The sequence below is a fragment of the Ailuropoda melanoleuca genome, chromosome 7, assembly GCF_002007445.2.
Source record: "Ailuropoda melanoleuca isolate Jingjing chromosome 7, ASM200744v2, whole genome shotgun sequence".
Classification (NCBI taxonomy): domain Eukaryota; kingdom Metazoa; phylum Chordata; class Mammalia; order Carnivora; family Ursidae; genus Ailuropoda; species Ailuropoda melanoleuca.
The window spans coordinates 117073650-117093504 of NC_048224.1; the positions used below are offsets into that span (position 1 = coordinate 117073650).

Genomic DNA, 19855 nt, shown 5'->3' on the forward strand with positions numbered 1-19855 from the left:
ATATAAAGTGATTAGCACTATGCTCACCATGTAGTAACCTAAACATTTGATAAATATTGCTAGAAAATAGTCACAATCATTATCTATTTTATAAAATCCAACTAACCTATGAAATTCCCCTTTTTTCTACTGTCCTTTTACTGTTGTTGTTTATGTATAGTTCTATAGTTTAACACAGTTGTAAACACAGTATGGTCCTTTGTTCTGGCTTCCTTTAACTTACTATGTTGCTTTATATCCTTTACAAATTATGGACAAAACTATTTTCTTCCAAGTTCCAAGTTGTTGCATAAACACGATAATTCCAATTATTTGTAGTAAAAAATACTGTGATAAACATCTCAGAACGTATACCACATTCTAACCTTTGAAATTACATTCTAAAGGTAAGTTGCTAGGAGTAGAATTTATGTCTTTAAAATATGCTTCATCGCTTTCCCCTTGTGAGATGATTAATATTGCTGAACTCCTCCCTCATTATGTGCTATAATTTTATATTTTCCCATAAGTATTGGCTTTGTTCATTTTACATGAAACTGTTTATTCTTTGTATTCTCCCATAGCATTTATATTGCAAACATTAGACCATTTATACTTTTCTTATGTATTTGTATATTTATATATAAACTTTTTTTTTAAAAGATTTTATTTATTTATTTGACAGAGATAGAGACAGCCAGCGAGAGAGGGAACACAAGCAGGGGGCGTGGGAGAGGAAGAAGCCAGGCTCCCAGTGGAGGAGCCTGATGTGGGGGTCGATCCCATAACGCCAGGATCATGCCCTGAGCCGAAGGCAGACGCTTAACCGCTGTGCCACCCAGGCACCCCTATATATAAACTTTTTAGCACAATTATATCAGTTTTACCAACTCTGTTTTTACTTTTTCAGTTACTTTTCACTTTGTACAAGTTTTATAGTTTATATAATCCAATTAGTACATCTCTTCTCTGTGATTTAATTGTTTCAACATTTAGACAATTATTACTGTCACAATATTAATCCAATTAGACTTGAATTTTATTTTCTGCTTGTTCTTCTAAGTTTATCTTGCATCTGTTTATATGACTTTCTAATCAGTTTTAATAGAATTTGTTTTGATGATGGAAGTGTTCTGTATCTGCGCTATCCAATGCAGTAGTCAATAAGCAAGTGAAGCTACTGAGCACTTGAAAGGAAAATAATAGCTTTGTGTTAAAACTCTTGGTCTTAATAATACCTGCAATACATAAAAATTTTAAAAAATATGTGATTTGTACTTCCTGATACCAATGACATAATTCATTTTCCCTTTGTATAAGGAAAAAATGTTATACAGGGCTGGTCACCTCTAAAATTATGTAGTTGAGGGACATTGATTGATAAAATTCTGGTTTTTGCTTCATTCCTCTGTCATTTACTGAAATATCCAATGTGCCTTTTATTGACCAATTATGAAATGAGTGCTGTCATTTATGTGATATATTCTGATTTATAAATATGGAAGCATGTATGTTCCATAATTATGAATATATATTATTCATATATAGGAGGATCTGAAGTGGGTGTCACACATGAAATCCAATATGAAAGAGTACTTAGTTATATATATTTCAAGAAGGTGGAACTGGAAAATGTTTCAGTAGAACAATATGCACACCTAATTTCTTATGCCAGGAAATAAATCCTCTGAATGACCCTACCAATTATAATGAGCCAATAATCAGAAACAGCAAGATAAATACTGAATGAGGAGGGAAATCTCATCTTTAAAACTAACAACGTTCCTGCTTCCACCCTTGCCTTTGACTAAGTAAGCCTTAATAGTCCCCTCAGTTTGACAAAACTTAAGACAAGCTTCATTTTGAATCAAGGAGCCTGACTTCACCTTTTTCATAGCATTTACTTTAGAAAACTTTCAAATGTAAATTTTCTCTGCCATTTTGAGATATTAATCTATTAAAAGTCTGTTGCCCCATCTTCTTTATCCATTCATGTATCAATGGACACTTGGGCTGCTTCCATAATTTGGCTATTGTACATAATGCTGCTATGAACATAAGGATGCATGTATCCCTTTAAATTCATGTTTTTGTATTTTTTGGGTAAATACCCAGTAGTGTTATTACTGGATCATAGAGTAGTTCTATTTTTAACTTTTTGAGAAACTTCCATACTGTTTTCAATAGTGGTTGTACCAGTTTGCATTCCCACCAACAGTACAAGAGGACCATTTGCAACAATGTGGATGGAGCTAGAGAGGATAATGCTAAGTGAAATAAGTCAGATAGAGAAAAACAAATACCATGTGATTTCACTCATAGGTAGAATTTAAGAAACAAAACAAATGAGCAAAAAGAAAGAAAGAGAGACATAAACCAAGAAACAGACTCTTAACTATAGAAATCAAACTGATGGTTACCAGAGGAGAGGTGGGTGAAGGGATGGGTGAAATAGGTGATTGGGATTAAGGAGTGCATTTGTCATGATGAACACCAGGTGATCTATGGTATTGTTGAATCACGAATCTTGTACACCTGAAACTAATACCACACTGTGTGTTAACTATACTGGAATTAAAATAATAAAAAATAAATAAAATAAAAGCCAAAAAAGCCTGTTGCCAGTTTACAACCCAAGAAAGTTTTTTTAAGGACCTGGGAGCTATCCCTTTTAAATGTAAACTTTAAGGGAGGTAATGTCCCCATCTCCCAGTTTCTGTGTAAGGGTAGAAAACTAACTTTTAAATTTAGTAAACACCTTGCTTCAAGTTGTAAAACTATCTACTGTCATGAAGATAAGATAATAGTTACTTTTCCTTTGGATAAGCCCAATTAGCAACCACAAATGGACTGTGATTTTCCCACCCTCATCCTCCACGCATCACAGCCCAGGTCTTAAAAATTATCCAGCCCTTTGTTTTAGTGACCTTCAGAGTGAGTTTTGGCCTCTTTCCTCTACTTTCTTGAATAGTCTTCCATGCCTGAAAGTGTCCCGCACCCACTAGGACCGCAGTTCATATGCTGAAACCTAATCTTCAATGTATTAGGAGGTGGGGTCTTTGAGAGAGAATTTGGTCATGAGGATAGAGCCCTCATGTATGGGATTAGTGCTTTTAGAAGAGACCTTAGAGAGCTCCCTCACCTCTTCTACCAAGTAAGGACATAGCAGGAAGATGGTCATCTATGAACCAGGAGGTGAGCCCTCACTAGACACAGAATCTGTCAGAACCTTTATTGTGGACTTCCCAACCTCCTACTAACAAAATGATAGTTTGTTATTGTAGCCTGAATGGACTAAGACACCTGTTTAATTTGCTAGGTAAAATTTTTGCTTTGAATCTTTCAACACATAGCCAATGTGATCACATTAAAACCTAAATCAGATCATGTCTTTCTCCACTCAATGCCTGAAGTGTCATCCCTTTCATTCAGAGTAAAAGCTAAAGTTTATATAAGGAGCTACTGGACCAGACCTCTTCAGTCTTATGTCCAAATTTATAAACTTTGTACCTAAATCATGGCCTCTTCCACCATATATACAGTTCTGTATGGAGGATCTCCTATGAACCACCCTTGAAAACCTCCTCTCCCTGGACTCCCAACATCCATGAAATCCTGTCACACTTACTTCCTGATAGATGCAAAGCTGCCCTTATTTCTTTTCATTCACTATTACGCTTCTCCACAACTATGTTATTCCCTGCTTAAATAACTGCAGTAGCCTTCTAATCCTGTCTTTGAATAGTAGCTGCTTCACTGTCCTGCACTCTCCACCATTAATAGGGTGTAGGGGAGCTAGGAAGAACTTTTAAAAATAGAAATCTGGTCATACCACTCATGTGTAAACCCATTTTATACCTTTCCATCGCTATTTTAGTAATTCTTAACTTCCAGCAAATGACCTTTCATGTCATCTTTGTTGATCTGATCTCTGATCACCCAATCTCCTCTTCCACTATTCTCTGGGCTCTAGCTCCAGCTCATCTCCAAGTCCTTGCAGTTACTGTAACTCTAAACATGCGTACCTTCAAATCTGCAAACACTCCAGTTAGCAGCACCTTAACTCACTAATTTCCAATTACCTCTCTTTTCTCAGCTCAGATATAACATCCCCTGAAACGTTATCCCCAGTCCCTCTTGACCAGGTCATCTTCATCTACTATTGTTTCCATAATCCCCATCTTTCATAGTACTTTTCTCTATTTCTTATTGCACATAGCAAAGATAGTTTATCGTGTATTTAAAATCTATTTAACTTACTAGACTATAAAAACTTGAAGAGGGATTGTAATTATTTTGCTAAACATTTTATCCCACAGTATGCTTTCAAGTGGTAATTGAATAAATACATCTCCATTAATTTCCACTTAAAATTTAAAATTTCTACTAAGGTAGTCTTTTTTTTTTAACCCTTTTCTCTCCTGCATTGCATCTCCCGGGGCGGCGGGGGGGGGGAACACCTGCAGGATATGTCACCTATGGCTCTTTGTCTTCCATTCTAGATTGAAAAGTCCTTTATTCCTTCTGATTCTTGGTAACTGATTTACGCAGACTGGTGCTTGCTGAGGAAGCCCTCATTTATCTCCGTGAGGCTACTTCAGGCATAGCAGGTTTACCTCTTGAAGATACGGGACATTTCTGCTTATTTTAGGTTCTTCTGCAGCACAGATATCACTGACAGTTGTCTTTTCTGTATCATCTCATTATCCAACTATATGATCCCTGTGATTTGTTTACCTTCCCAGGGCTTTGCCTGGAAAATGAATTGCAGATCCCTTTTATTCATGAACTATCATCTCTATTTGTTTTTGTCATGCCTGGGGGATAATTTCCTAATTTCTAAGGGAATGCTCACTTGTGCACATGCGCTCTCTCTCAGTGAATGGGGTAAATAATTGAGAGTAACTATTTCTACAATACTGTTTTACAAGTATAATATCCATGAAGGAGACTACAAGCTTTTTTAAAAATTCCTTATACCTGATTCCTCCGTGATTCAACGAACCTGAGAAAGGGAAGGAGCTATATACTTAATAGGGGGAGTTGGGAGCAGAGGCAGTGGGAAAAAATAACCGTGAGGGGGAAAAAAACAACTTCATTCTGCTGCTTCCTTATACCAAATACTAGGCAGCACATAGTCTTACACCATTTTATTACTAGAAAGAAAACATAAATTTGCATGCAATTAAAGACAAATTCTGTCCACTGGCTTTAGTAGGTGTCTACTACTGGACATCCTCATTAGAAAATGTAAAATCTAGAAAGGAGTAAGAACTAGACTAAGCTTTGAGCTGCCTTTCTGTTTTTCTAACAGATATGTATATTTACATTTTAGCAAACTACCACTTCGTTTTTACAAACAAACAAAACCCCACAAACCAAACACCACACAAAAACCCCCCACTCTAATGGGCCACTTTGTTATTCAAAGATATCTTGAAGATCCCACTATGAAAAGCAGAGTTTCAAGACAATAAACCCTTAAGTCGTTCTGCATAATAAAGGATTTTCTTCATTTTAGAATGATTTTTACCTTTTCAATTTATGTATTCTTCATCAAAAGTTATCCAGAGTAAAGATGAAATAACCGCTGGACAATGACAAAGAATGAAAAGGGAGTCACCTCATGCCAGATAAGAATTTAGAGGGGAATGCATTTGCATGAAATTCAATCTGTGGTGGTGTTCCAAGCTGCATGTCTCAGAGTTGCAAATAGGGCAAACATTTTCTAATATAAATGAGAAGGATAAATATATTTTAATAGATTATCCTGGTTGTAATTGCAGAAGGCAGGGGCAGAGGATCGTCAAATTAAAGGAGTGGACAAGAAGTAGAGCTTTTTCTGAGAACAGACATTCCAACTTCCACCATGAAAAGAAAAAGATCCTTGGATGATATGGACTAAACTGTGTCCCCCCAAAATTTATGTTGAAGCCCTAACCCCCCATGTCGTGCTATTTGGATGGGGTCTTTGGCAGAGAATTAGGTTTACATGAGGTTGTAAGGGACTTCATTATGGGATTAGTGCCCCCACAAAACAGATACCAGAGAGCTTGTTCTCTCCCCCAACCTCCCACCCCATGTGAGGACAAGTGAGAAGGCTGCAGTCTATATGCTGGGAAGACTGCTGTCAGCAGAAACTAACCATACTGATTTTTTTAGATCTTGGGCTGCCAGCATCCAGAACTGTAAGAAAATAAATTTCTATTGTTTCAGCCACCCAGTGTTTTTTTTTTTTTTTTTAAGATTTTATTATTTATTTTGACAGAGAGAGACAGCCAGCGAGAGAGGGAACACAAGCAGGGGGAGTGGGAGAGGAAGAAGCAGACTCATAGCAGAGAAGCCTGATGTGGGGCTCGAACCCAGAACGCTGGGATCACACCCTGAGCCGAAGGCAGAAGCTTAAGGACTGTGCCACCCAAGCACCCCTCAGCCACCCAGTTTTGATAGGTATTTTGTAATGGCAGCCCGAGTGGTCTGACACAGAGACTGTGAGCTTTGACCTGGGGCACCTTGTGGAGGAAAAAGATAAGAATGGGATAATGTTCTCCACTATTCAAAAAAGCAAGGAAAACCTCTGTTTTCCAGGTACTGGGGAGAAACAGGACTGGTAGGAAGAGAAACTTCATCAAAGGAGTCTAAGTGTGTGTATGTATGTGTGTGTGGTATTATAATTCATTTACAAGCCTTTTGTAAATTCTCATTAAATGTGACAAATTGTACAAGTGTTGTGAGGAAGTGAATGATGTGTCCATTTTTAAACATACTGTGAAAAGTCAGCACCCTGGAAAGTCAGGGGAGATAAAGCATGAGTGATCTGCAAATGTGTTCAGTAGCTAGCTAATACAAGATTGTTGGCTGAAGCAGAATGTGAATTTCAGGTCAATTCATGTTACATACATTCATCATGAACTTACTGATAAACATGAGATGAACCTGAAAGAAGACTAGATTTTCTGTTGACAAGTGAAATGAGATAAGAAGAGTGATATCTGAAAGCTGAAGAAGCCAAGAATTTCCGGAACAACAGGAAATGATCTCATTATTTCAGATGCATCAAACATCCTTTCCATGAAGGAGAAGCAACCTGTCCTTGGCACTGCTCCCTAACTCAGATCATGAGCTTAAACTCCCTAGTCTGGCCTTCCTTGATCTCATCTATAACATTGCCACCTACGTATTATTTTAACAATTGTGGGCTTTTTCCCCTGCTGATAGCATTTTATTTCTTAGCCAAATGAATTGTTAAAAATAGATAACTATGGATTAGCAAGAAGTTCACAGATTTCAAAAGATTATTTTGAGCTGTAATAACTGACCAGCCAGGAAAGATTGTCTGACACTACATTAATACAATTGCAATGACAGGGCAATTCCCTTAATACATAGAATACACAATGTGTAAACATTGAGTAGATAGGCTAAAAATGTGCAGTCAGAAATAATGAATAATTCAAGAAAATGGCAATACTGTGTTAAGAACTTTTCAGAACAGCAATGAAATTTTCAAGGAAATGTTCATTCAATTCCAGAAAAAATAAAACAAACCAACAAACAAACAGGCAGCTGTCACAAAGCTATAAAATATACTTTCTCCCCCAAACATTTTTCTTTGGCCATGGAACATTTGGAGTAAGAGTCATATTCTAATGTTCCTTTTGACAATGCATTTCTCTCTTACTGGTGAGAATAAACAAAATTTGTCAAACTTCCTGGACTGATTCCATGCCTTTAATCTAAAGCCATGTCTAGAAGAACAATTGCTAATGCAATTCAACAGGAGAAACATCTTTAGTCAAATAAGACATATTCCCATAATACAATAATTTAGACATAACCATCAGAGAGATTTCAGAAAAAAGAGACTTCAAGCCTGATATCCCAATATGGATCAATACCATTCTTATATTTCTTACTAATAAATATTTCTCACTGAGGTTATATGATCCACAACATTTTAAATAAATTAACATTATAGGCAATGATAAATTCAAAAAAGAACATCTAGATGATAGGCAAAAAACCCTTCATGTATTTATTTGGGTTTTAAATAACCAATAATATATCTGACATTACATATCTGTTTTTTGGTGATAAAAGGCCATTTAACCAGAAGGTCATATTATTTAAACTTACTGAAGCAATTTGATGAAAGAAAAAAGTATTAATGTGAAACTGGCAACATTTTATTGTCTTTTGTTAAAAAAAGGAAGAAATATAACTTTCACAATGCACCAAGATTTCTACATAATATCCTAAAAGTAATATCATGTTAGACTAAAAAAATTAAAATACTAGATTAAAAATGTATGAAAATTGCAGTACCTGGGTGGCTTAGTAGGATAAGGGACTAAACTCTTGGCTTTGACTCAGGTCCTAGTCTCCCCACCAGAGCAGCCCCTCCTTGGGCTCTGTGCTCAGCAGTGAGTTTTCTTCCCCTTTGTCCCTCCCCGCAAACATTTTTCTTTCTCCGAAATAAATAAATAAATCTTTAAGAAAAAGTATGAAGGTGAGCCTGGGTGGCTCAGTCGTTAAGCGTCTGCCTTCGGCTCAGGGCGTGATCCCGGCATTCTGGGATCGAGCCCCACATCAGGCTACTCTGCTAGGAGCCTGCTTCTTCCTCTCCCACCCCCCCAGCTTGTGTTCCCTCTCTCGCTGGCTGTCTCTCTCTCTGTCAAAAGAATAAATAAAATCTTAAAAAAAAAAAAGAAAAAGTATGAAAATTGCAAAATGTAATAAAAACAGAAAAATATTAACGATTTCATCACAGTGGTACAGAACTTTGGTTTAGGTGTGGAAGTTTCTAATAAAATATAATTTAGTCAATATTTAAGAAATTAGATAAAATCACTCAATAAGATCACTGAATAAGAAATGGAGTTTACAGATGAACAAAATAAGGTTCCAAGAGAAGCTCCATGCCAAGGACATATATATTACAAGTGATGATGTCAGGTTTTAACTACAGATTTCTCCTCAACCAAATTTCACCTTCCTTATCATACATCATACTGTGTTCAACAGTGGGCATTTAAAGATTATTATTTGCTTTATTCCATGTCTGTTTCATTGTACCCCAATCGCTTTAAGACCAACAGTTTCTTGAGAATACAGACTATACTTTGTGCTCTATTCAATTGTCCATACTTTCCAAGATTCTGGGCTCACAGAAATGGCTCAACAAATATGTGCTGAGAAAAAATTTAGAGGAAGCACAGCTTAAGGAAATCATTGAAAGCAATAGGAAATTTTACACTAAGAATGTTATAAAAGAGCTTTGATGAAACAGAGCATGCAAGTAAATGTGCTCATGAATTTTATGCATTTGGAAAGAATAGGACAATGATGAAAAATAGTACAATTGAAGAAAATGAATGAAATTGTTCTAATAGGCAACTATGGTCCCTTGCAAAATTTATAGAGAAATTTGACTCATTTATACTTCCTTCTTTCTGTAGTAAGAATACTGTCCAAAGTTATTGCTGTTGATCAGGTGTGAGCAAAGAGTGGCAAAATCTCACTTCTCCTTTGAGTCTGAGCTAAATTGGTCCATTATATATTCAAAATAATTCCAGTCATGAAGAAGAAAAGCATAAAGGTCAGAAAGGCTGCAGGAGAGGGGACAAAAATGGACAGGAAAAAAAAAAAGGCACTTTTGCAGGCTTACACTAAGCCCAAGAGTGATCCAATCACTAAGAGTTAAATCAGCACAGAACAGAAAATTTTGCAAATCACATATCTGATAAGTATTTAATAGAATCACTGGATAGAATGTATAAAGAACCCCCAAAACTCAACAATAAAAACACATTTCAAAAATGGGCAAAAAACTTGAATAGACATTTCTTCAAAGAAGCATACAAATGTTTAATAGGCACATGAAAAGAAGCTCAACATGACTAATTATTAGAGAAATGCAAATCAAAATCACAATGAGATACCACTTTCCCAGCCATTGGGATGTCTATTAAAAAAAATCAGAAAAAAAAGTGTTGGCAAGGATGTGCAGAAATTGGAACACTTGTAGATTGCTGGTAGGAATGTAAATGGTGCAGATGCTGTGAAAATTAGAATAGTGGTTCCTCAAAAAATGAAACATAGAATTACTATACGAAGCTGTTACTGTATGAACAATTCTACTTTTGGGAATAGAACCAAAAGAACTGAAAGCAAGAACTCTAAGGTGTTTATATACCAATATTTATAGCAGCACTATTTACAAAAGGAAAGAACTGGAAACAACTCACATATCCATTGATGAATGAACAGAGAAAATGTGGCACACATTCCATTATTACTAAATGTTGTTATCAAAATCATCAGTTTTATCACTAAATAATGAATTTTATGTTATAGGTATTTTACCACAATTAAAACAAACTAGGCCTTTCTTAAATACAGAAAATATAGTCTTCAGTAATTTAGCTTTTAATTAAAAGTAACTTCAATTATTTGGATTTGTCAAATAGTTAGCAAATATTCCTTCCTCCCTCTATTCATATCCTTTAACCTGGCTTTAAAAAATAATATTGAATGTTCACATAGAAACACATACACACAATATTCACTGAGTCTTTTGAAAACTAATAAACATATATAATGCATAGCGCAAAACTTTATATACACTGGTGGCATTTAATGAGAAATGATATCTAAATCTGGTTACAGCAAGCAAACAAAGATGAAGCATGCAGATGAAGTTCATCTTTGAGAAAAGGAAAAAGGAAAAACAAAATACCACCAAAAACAAACAACAATAAAACTAATTCAAAGTGTCAGCCAGATTTAGCATCTATAATTTTGCTCCCATGAGTGATTGACTTTATTTTATGGAGAGGATGAGTTATGTTACTTTATTTCTGTGCTTATTTATTGAGGTATAAATGACAAAAAATAAATGCATATAATTAGAGGATACAATTTGATACTGTGAGAAATAATAAAAGAAGACATCAGGGGCGCCTCGGTGGCTCAGTCAGTTAAGTGTCGGCCTTAGGCTCAGGTCATGATCCCAGGGTCTTGGGATGAAGCCCCGTATCGGGCTCCATGTTAAGCAGGGAGCCTGGTTCTCCCTCTCGTCCCCTCATGCTCTCTCTCACTATCTCTGTCTCTGCCGCTAACTCTGTCTCTCTCAAATAAAGACAAAATCTTAGAGAGAGAGAGAGAGAGAGAGAGAGAGAAAGAAAGAAAGAAAGAAAGAAAGAAAGAAAGAAAGAAAGAAAGAAAATAAAAGGAAGAGAACAGAAGAAGAGAAGAGAAGAAATAAAACATCACTAAAATGGAGTGAGGACACCAGAAGGGGGAGACCTAACATGTTACCAACTGTCAACAATCTCTGACCCAAAAGGAAGAAGCATCTCTTGCAAGTCAATGCAACATTAGTTACTACTTTACTATTCCAGCAGGAGGAAGAAAGGATCCCTCCTCCCCTCGCAAGAGTTCAGTTAATGAGAGAAATATTAAAACAAAGCCAATGAATAGCCACCATTCTCTGAATTCCCAGTTTACTTCAATGGACTTTTAGTTATAACAGCTCTCCCAACTCACCCATTTTTCTCTATAAAAGAGCAATCCTTGCCTTTGTTCTCTGGAGTTTCCTATGATTTTTCTATACTTTGCTTGTCCAAAGTTGCAGTTCTCTGCTATTTCTGAGTAAACCCATTTTTGCTGGTAAAATAACTGACAGTTTTATGTTTAAAGCTAGCAATAATTTTGACATATGTATGCTCCCATGAAACAATCACTTCAATCCAGGTAATGGACATATCGATCACCCCAAAATATGCCTTCATGACCCTATTTATTCTCTCCCTCCTGCCCACCAAATATGTACTCCTCATTCCAGGCAACCACAGATCTCAGTCATTAAAGCTTTATTTGCATTTTCTAAAATTTTACATATGTAGAATCACTGAGTATGCATTTCATTTTTTGTCAGACTTCTTTTCCTTGATATCCATCAATGCATTGGCATGTATCAATAGTTCATTTCTATTTGTAGCTGAGTAGTGTTCTATTATACGTATATACCACAATTTGTTCTTCCAATCACCTGTCGATGGGCATTGGGACTGTTTTCCATTAAGGGCGATCACAAACAAAATTACTACTAACATTCATTGGAAGTCTGGCTATATGCTTTATTTTCTCTTAAATACTTAGAAGAAGAATGTTCCATTCACATGGTAGGTGTATATTTAACTTTATAATAAACCACTAAAATGTTTCCCGAATTGATTGTATCATTTTATATTTTCACTGGTCATGAGTGAGAGTTCCAGTTCTTCCTCCTCTCCAGACACTTGCTATGGTCAGTTGTTTTTATTTTAGCTATTCTAGTAGATAGTGATACTTCCTTGTGGTTTTAATTTTAGTTTTCCTATGATTAATCATATTAACCATCTTTTCAATGCTTATTTTCCATCTGTATTTCTCCTTTGGTGATGTGTCTATTCAAATATTTTGACCATTTTTTACTTGGTTGCGTATGTCCTTATTGTTGAATTCTGAGAGTTTTTCATATACTAACAATGCAAATCCTTTAGCAGATGTATTTTACCAATGTTTTCTCCCAGTCTGTGGATTGTCTTGTAATTCTGTCAACAGTGACTTTTGTTAAGCAGACATTTTTAATATTAATGAACCCGAGTTCACAAAGCTTATCTATTTTATTTTCTTCTAGAAACACTATAGGTTTTGATTGTCCATTTAGGTCTACTTTCCATTTTTAATTAACTGTTTTACAAAGTGTGAGAGACGTTTTAAAGCTTTTTTTTTTTTTGCAAATGGACTTTCCATTATTTCAGCACCATTTGTTGAAAACAAAACTACCTTATCTCCGCTGAATTGTACCTTTGTCAAAAATGAGTCTTCCATATATACCTGTATCTTTTATCAGTTTCTTTGTTACCTAGATATATTCATCTCTTTGTAATAAAACTATATTGCCTTGATCACTGTAGATTTATGTGAAGTTTTGAGGTAGATTTTACCTTGAAATCAGGTAGCTTTCTAGTTCTCTAACTTTGTTCTTCTTTTTTTCAAGTTGATTTCATTATTTTAAGTTCTTTGAATTTCCATATCAATTTTTGTAATAACCTTATCAAGTTCTATAAGAAATCTTACTAGGTGTGTGTGTGTGTGTGTGTGTGTGTATGTGTGTGTGTATGAGTGTGTATATGGTAACAACACAAAAACATAGCATTAAATCTACTATCTTAACCATTTTTTAAGTCTACAGTTCAGTAGTATTAAATATACTCACATTCTTACACAGCTGACATCTAAACCTTTTACATTTCGCAATACTGTAATTCTACAGCCATTAAATCTCCCCCACAAACTTTGACAATCACCTTGCTTCTCTCTGTTTTTATGATTTTAACAACTTAAGATACTTCACATCAATGGCATTTTACAGTAGCTGTCCTTTTGTGACCAACTTATTTCACTTAGTATAATATTCTCAATGTTCTTCCACAATGTAGCATGTGACAGGATTTCCTTCTTTCTTAGGGTTGTCTAATAGTCTGCTGTGTGTATACCACATTTTCTTTATCCATTCATCTGTTGATGGACACTTGAATTGCTTCTACCACTTGCCTATTGTGAATAATGCTGCAATGAACATGAGTATGCAAATATCCCTTGAGATCCTATTTTAAATTCTTTTGGAAATAAACCCAGAAGTGGGATTGCTGAATCATATGGTAATTCTATTTTTAATTTTTGAGGAAATCTCTAAGCTTTTTCCATAATGGCTGCACCATTTTACATTCTTACCAACAGCACATAAGAGTTTCAATTTCTTCACATACTCACCAAATTTGTTATTTTATGTTCTTTTGATAGTGACTATTCTAATGGGTTTGAGGTGATATATATGTATATATATATGTGTGTGTGTATATATATGTATATATATGTGTGTGTGTGTGTATATATATATATATTAATAACCACCCTGACTGGCCTGTTTTATTGGAGAAGGGCAGATGGAGACGTGGAGTTCACAATGTGAAGAAAGTTGGGACCTGAGGTTGGGGAAGAACAGCCTCCCCTCCCCATGCATGCCCACTGCCCCATATAAAAAGGGAAGGGAACAGGGAACCCAAGCGCAGTGGAAGAGACCATGTGTGTGCTGGGCAGGCCCCGAGGCAGCCGTGGTGTGAGTAATGCGAGTACATGTCTCTGTATCTTACACATAGGTCTATATAAATATATATGGAGAAATTGTTCACTTTCCCCTGCTCTCCCCTCTATGCCATGCTGCTTGCTCCAAGTCAAAACCGAATTGTGATCACACCCACTTCCATCAGCTTCTAGATCTTCTGTGCTATTATAGGATTCTTTAAATGTTCACTGAACACCTGGGGGTCCTTCTGCATCTGTTCCAGGATGAACCACATGGCCAGGTCATTCATTATTTGCTGCACCTCAGGGTCAGCCACAGCCTGTCACTTCACGTCTTTGGGGCTGTCTGGTGGTTGCACTGGGCCATCATACAGTATTAGTAACCCTCTGTCCCCTCCTTATAGTTGGAGTCCAGATCTAACGCCTTCTGGTAGACATCTGTGATTTTTGTGCAGTCCTGCATCACTTCCAGTGCAGCTGCTTTCCATGTGTAACCCTTGATGAAGATCGGCTCTAGCTGGATGCATTCCTCACCATCCTTGAGCACTAGGGGAAATTCCAGGAGTTTGGTGTAGCAGGGAGCTTGATTGCTGTACAATCTGGCATCTTTTGCATTCTGTGTGATGGGTTCTGTATAATGCTTCATGGCCTGGGCATAGTCTCCTTTCTAAAAACATTCATTACCTTTTTCCTTCTCCTCCAAGGCCAGGTCAGGGTTTATATAGGCTAGACACTGTTGCTCCTTCAGAATTTTCTCTGCCTATTGGCATTTCTTAAACACATCTGGGGTTCAGTGTTCTGCCAAAGACTTGCTATAGAAATGGATGGCATCCTTGTACTTTTCTTCTTTGAATTAGGAGCCGCTAAATCGAGCATAAGCTTTGTCAATCTGTCATAGTCTTCTTGGTTTTCTCGCCCCCCTTCAATGGCCTTCTTACTGTGGTCACCCTTCTCGAAATACACGGCTGCTTGATTGGTCATGTAAGTCATGCTGGTGGGTCCAGGTCCTGGGTCTGTTGTAGTGCTTCAAGGATGTGTCAAAGTCTTTCTTCTTGTGGGCTCTTTTCCCCAACTCTTTCCCTTTTGGTGCCTGCATTGGTTCTGGCTTGGTGTCCTTCTTGGGAAGAGGAGGTGGGGGAGGTGTTCCAACTTCCTCTCCTCATCCATACTGCCCACATCAACTCCCAGCAGAATATTGAGAGTAGTCACCGTCCGGGGACCCTGCAGTTCCGTGCCCAGGTCAGATTGTTTCCTATTACTCTATCACCTCTGGATAGGTAGGATCAGCCAGCAGAGTCCTTGTCCTGGGATGACTCTCCAACTTCTAGTACAGATTGCGCATATTGAAAGGGTTCATGAATTTCCACTCTGCCAACCCAGCCTCCATATTCTATAAATCCTCTTTGAGCTGAGGATTATTTGCCTCATGTTTTAAACCCTCTTCATAGGTTTGCTTGGCTTCTTCACATTGGTTTAAGAACTCAAGAGCTGCTGCTTTCTGCGAATAGCTCTTGCCCCAGTCAGGCTTTAAGTCAACGGTTTGCAGCCATCCTTATAAGCCTTCTGGTAGTTACCCTTCTTGGTGTAGGCCACTGAGCAATTGCTGTAGATCACATGGTTCTGGGGATCTAACTTAATGGCCTCCAGGTAGCACTGTAGCGTGTCAACAATGCTGTCCACACTTAGGGCCTTATTGCCCTTCTCTTTTAGCTCATTTTACCTGCTCCATAACCTACACTGGAACCCCGTTGAATGAATCTGTTTGCTCCAGGCTCCCAGCCTTCATTATGGTTTTGATTTTCATTTTTCATATGATTAGTGATGTTGAGCATCTTTTCATATGCTTATTGGGAAGCCTGCTAGGATTTTGACTGGGATTTCCTATATAGCTATAGACCACTTTGGGGTAGAATTGATATCTTAACAACATAGAGTCTTCAGCCTCATGACAAAGTTTATTCATTTAGGATCTCTTTAATTTCTCTCAGCAAAGTTTTGTCCTTTTTAGTGTACAATTAGCACATCTTTCATTATATTTATCACTAAGTATTTCGTATTATTTGCTGTTCTTTATTGTTTAAAAATTCAGTTTGGGGTTGTTCCTTTGTACCATATAGAAAACATTTTATTTTTCTATGTTGATACTACTAATTTGCTGAATTAACTTAATAGTTGTAGGTTTTGTTGGTTATACTTTTCGTGTTTAAAAGTCCATTGTATTTCTTCATTGATATTCAGATAGTCTATGAGTAACACTTATTTCTTCCTTCCTAACCAGTATGACATATGGCTTTTTTTTTTAATTGACATGGGTAAAATTTCCAGTAAAAAATTAACTGAAAGAGTAGAGAGGAGAAAACCTTGCTTTCCTCCTGATCTTAGAGAGAGATCAATAACTTCCACTATTAAGTAGTCATTCCTTTGAGAGTTTTTTAAAGATACAGTTATTTAGGATAAGTGCTCTTATCCTAAAAATCTTTTGTATTTCTATGTTGTTGATATTTTATAACAAGAATAGATGTTGGATTTTGTCAAATGATTTTTCCTGTGTCTCTTAAAATTATCACATGGTTTTTATGTTTAGTTAGATAATATGATAAATTACATTGCTCCTGATTACAAAATCAACTTTTCACTCTTGGGATAAGTCCTACTTGGTCATGACATACTTTCTTTTATATTGCTGGATTCAATTTTCTAAACTAGTTTATCTCACTTAAATGTATATTTATGTGAGATAGTAGTAATTTGTTATCTCCTAATCTGTTTCTATGATTGGTATTAGGGTAATTTAGGTCTTTTAAAATGAACTGAAAAATATTTATTATTCTACAATTTCTGAAAATACTCTGCGTGGAATTGGCATTTAATATCTTTCTTAAAGTTTGAAAGAATTCACCACCATTTTCATAATTACTTATCATCCTCTTCAGATAGTGGAATATGTAGGGATGTAAGGATCTTTCATTTCTGGCATTGGTAATTTGTGTATTCCTACTTTTTCCTTGGTATTTAGCTAAAAGTTTATCAATGTTCTTGGTCTTCTCAAAGGTATAAGTTTTGGGTTTTTCTTTTTCTAAATTTCATTTTATGATTTCTCCTCTGATTTTTATTATTTCCATTTTACTGTTTACTTTAGGCTACATTTACAATTTATTTTCTAGTTTCCTAAGGTATAGATGTTATTGATATGAGCCGTTATGTCTTTATGTGCATTTCTACTATGCATTTTGTGCTATAAATTTCTCCTAAGGTGTGTTTTAACAACAGCCAACAAATTTTGATATATTGTATTATTTTCATTCAGTTCAAAATATTTTTTAAATTGAAAAATGTCTTATTTAGAACTGCATTACTGTCTTTTTCAAATATTTATGGGAGATATCTCAAAGATATGTATGTTGATTTTTAATTTAATCCCACGAGGTCACAGAATATATTTTATAGAATATTTTATAGAATATATAAATAGAATCTTTTTAATGTTATTGAGATTCATGTGACCCAGGATGTATTTATTATATGGGTAAATGTTCCATGTGCACTTGCAAAAAAATAGGGTATTCTTCTGTTGTTGTATGGAGTGTTGAATAAATATCACTTAGGCCAGTTTGGTTGATAGTCTTATTCAGGTTATCTGTATCTTTACTAATATCCTGTCCACTCTTTTTACCGATTTTGGAAACAAGTTATAGCGATCTGTGGCCATACATGTGGAATTGTCTATTTTTCATACAGTTCTCTTTAGTTTTTGCTCATGTGTTCGGAAGGTCTGTTAATGGGTGCATAGACATTTAGGATTTTTAATTACTTTTTATAAAGATTTTATTTATTTGAGAGAGAAAGAGGACACAAGTGGGGGTGGGGTTGCACAGAGGGAGAGCGAGAAGCAGACTCTTCACTGAGTAGGGAGCCCAACTAAGGGCTCCCAGGACCCCAAGATCCCAGGACCCCAAAATCCCAGGACCTTTGATCTCAGGACCCTGAGATCATGACCTGAGCCGAAGGCAGATGCTTAAATGACTGAGCCATCCAGGCACCCTGGATTTTTAATTACTTTTTCATTATGAAATGATTTCTTTTCCTCCTGGTAACATTATTTGCTCTGCAATGTATTTTATCTGATAATACAGCCACTCCAGCTTTCTTTTGATTAGTTAAAGCATGTTAATAGCTTTTCTGTGTTTTTACTTTTAATCCATTTCTTTCTCTATATCTTAGGTGTGTGTGTTAAAGGTAACAGAGTTTTTTCTTGCTTTTTCATTTACTCTGAAAATCTTTTCGTTTTATTGGAGATTTGGGGCCAATAACATCTAATGTTATTATTGATGTGGTTAGGTTAAATCTATCATTTTGCTATTTTTTCTAGTTTTAAATAGTCTTTGTTCCTTTTTTCTTGCTTTTTTTTTCTTTATCTTTCTTTTTTCTTGCTATCTTTTGGATTGAGTATTTTTATGATCATTTTCTATTGTTTGTTAGCTAAACTTTTTTTTTATTCCAATGGTATGTTATATTTTATAGCCTATATCTTTAACCTATCACATCCTACATGCAAATGTGTTATCAGATCTATAGCATAAGAATATTTCAAAAATATTCCATTTCCCTTTTTATGTTTATGCTACTGCTTATGTACATACCTATAGTAACTCCAGAGTACCGTATTATTTTTCTTTAAACAAGAATTCATCAACTACACATTATTAACATTTATCTTGCTACTTTTTCCTTCTTGGGCATCCATGTTTACACCTAGTATACTTTTCCTTCTGACTGAAGGATACCTTTAATATTTCTTGTAGAGCATACCTGACAGGGATTGATTTTTTTCAACTTTTGTATTTCTGAAAATGCCATTTTTTGCTTTCATTATTAAAAGATATTACAAAAGTCTGTAGAATTCTGTGTTGATATAATTTCCTCCTTTCATAATTTAAAGATGCTCTGCTATCAGCTCAGTTACAATGTTCCGACAAGAAATCGGCTTTCTTCTTTACTTTTGTTCCTCAGTATGCAATAGGTCTTTCTTTGGCTGTTTTTAAGATTTTTTTCCTTATCACTGGTTTTTATCCAATTTGACTGTGATATAACTTGCTGCAATTCAGTTTGAATTTTGCTGGTGTTTGGGATTCCCTGAACTTCTTGAATCTGTGGGTTCATAGTTTTCATCAAATTTGGAAAAAAATCACATTTCCTCAAATTATTTTTCTATCAATTTCACCTCTCTCCTTCAAGGATTTTATTGCACTTATGCTCTTTTCAATGTTATTGATTTTTACATCTTTTTTTAACTTTTAGAAAGTTTCCCTTGTTATGTTTTCAAGCAATATTTTCAGCTAACATTTTCTTCTGCAATAATTAATCTGCCATTTTTCTGTCCAAAGCAATTGCATCTCAGATGTTGGCATTTGGATCTCCAGAGCAAAGTTTTTTATGCCCTCAGTGCATCTACTTAAGTTTTTGCATATGTGCAATATAGTTAAGTTTTAATAACTTTTATTGTCTTCACCTGCTAATTCTAACATCTGTAAAAGTTCTGAGTCAGTCTTGATTGATTCTTTCTCTCTTTTTTTAAATTACAGATACTATTTCCTTGCCTCTTTATACTTAATATTTTGGTTGAGGGTTGTTTGTTCCCCATAAATATTCTTTTTTTTTTTTTAAAGATTTTATTTATTTATTCGACAGAGATAGAGACAGCCAGCAGAGAGGGAACACAAGCAGGGGGAGTGGGAGAGGAAGA

General features: G+C 35.7%; 1 pseudogene; it reads right to left on the bottom strand.

Moving 5' to 3' along the window:
• Positions 1-14261: 14261 nt before the first annotated feature.
• The window catches only part of LOC100465893, a 185722-nt pseudogene continuing 180128 nt past the window's right edge, over positions 14262-19855 (bottom strand).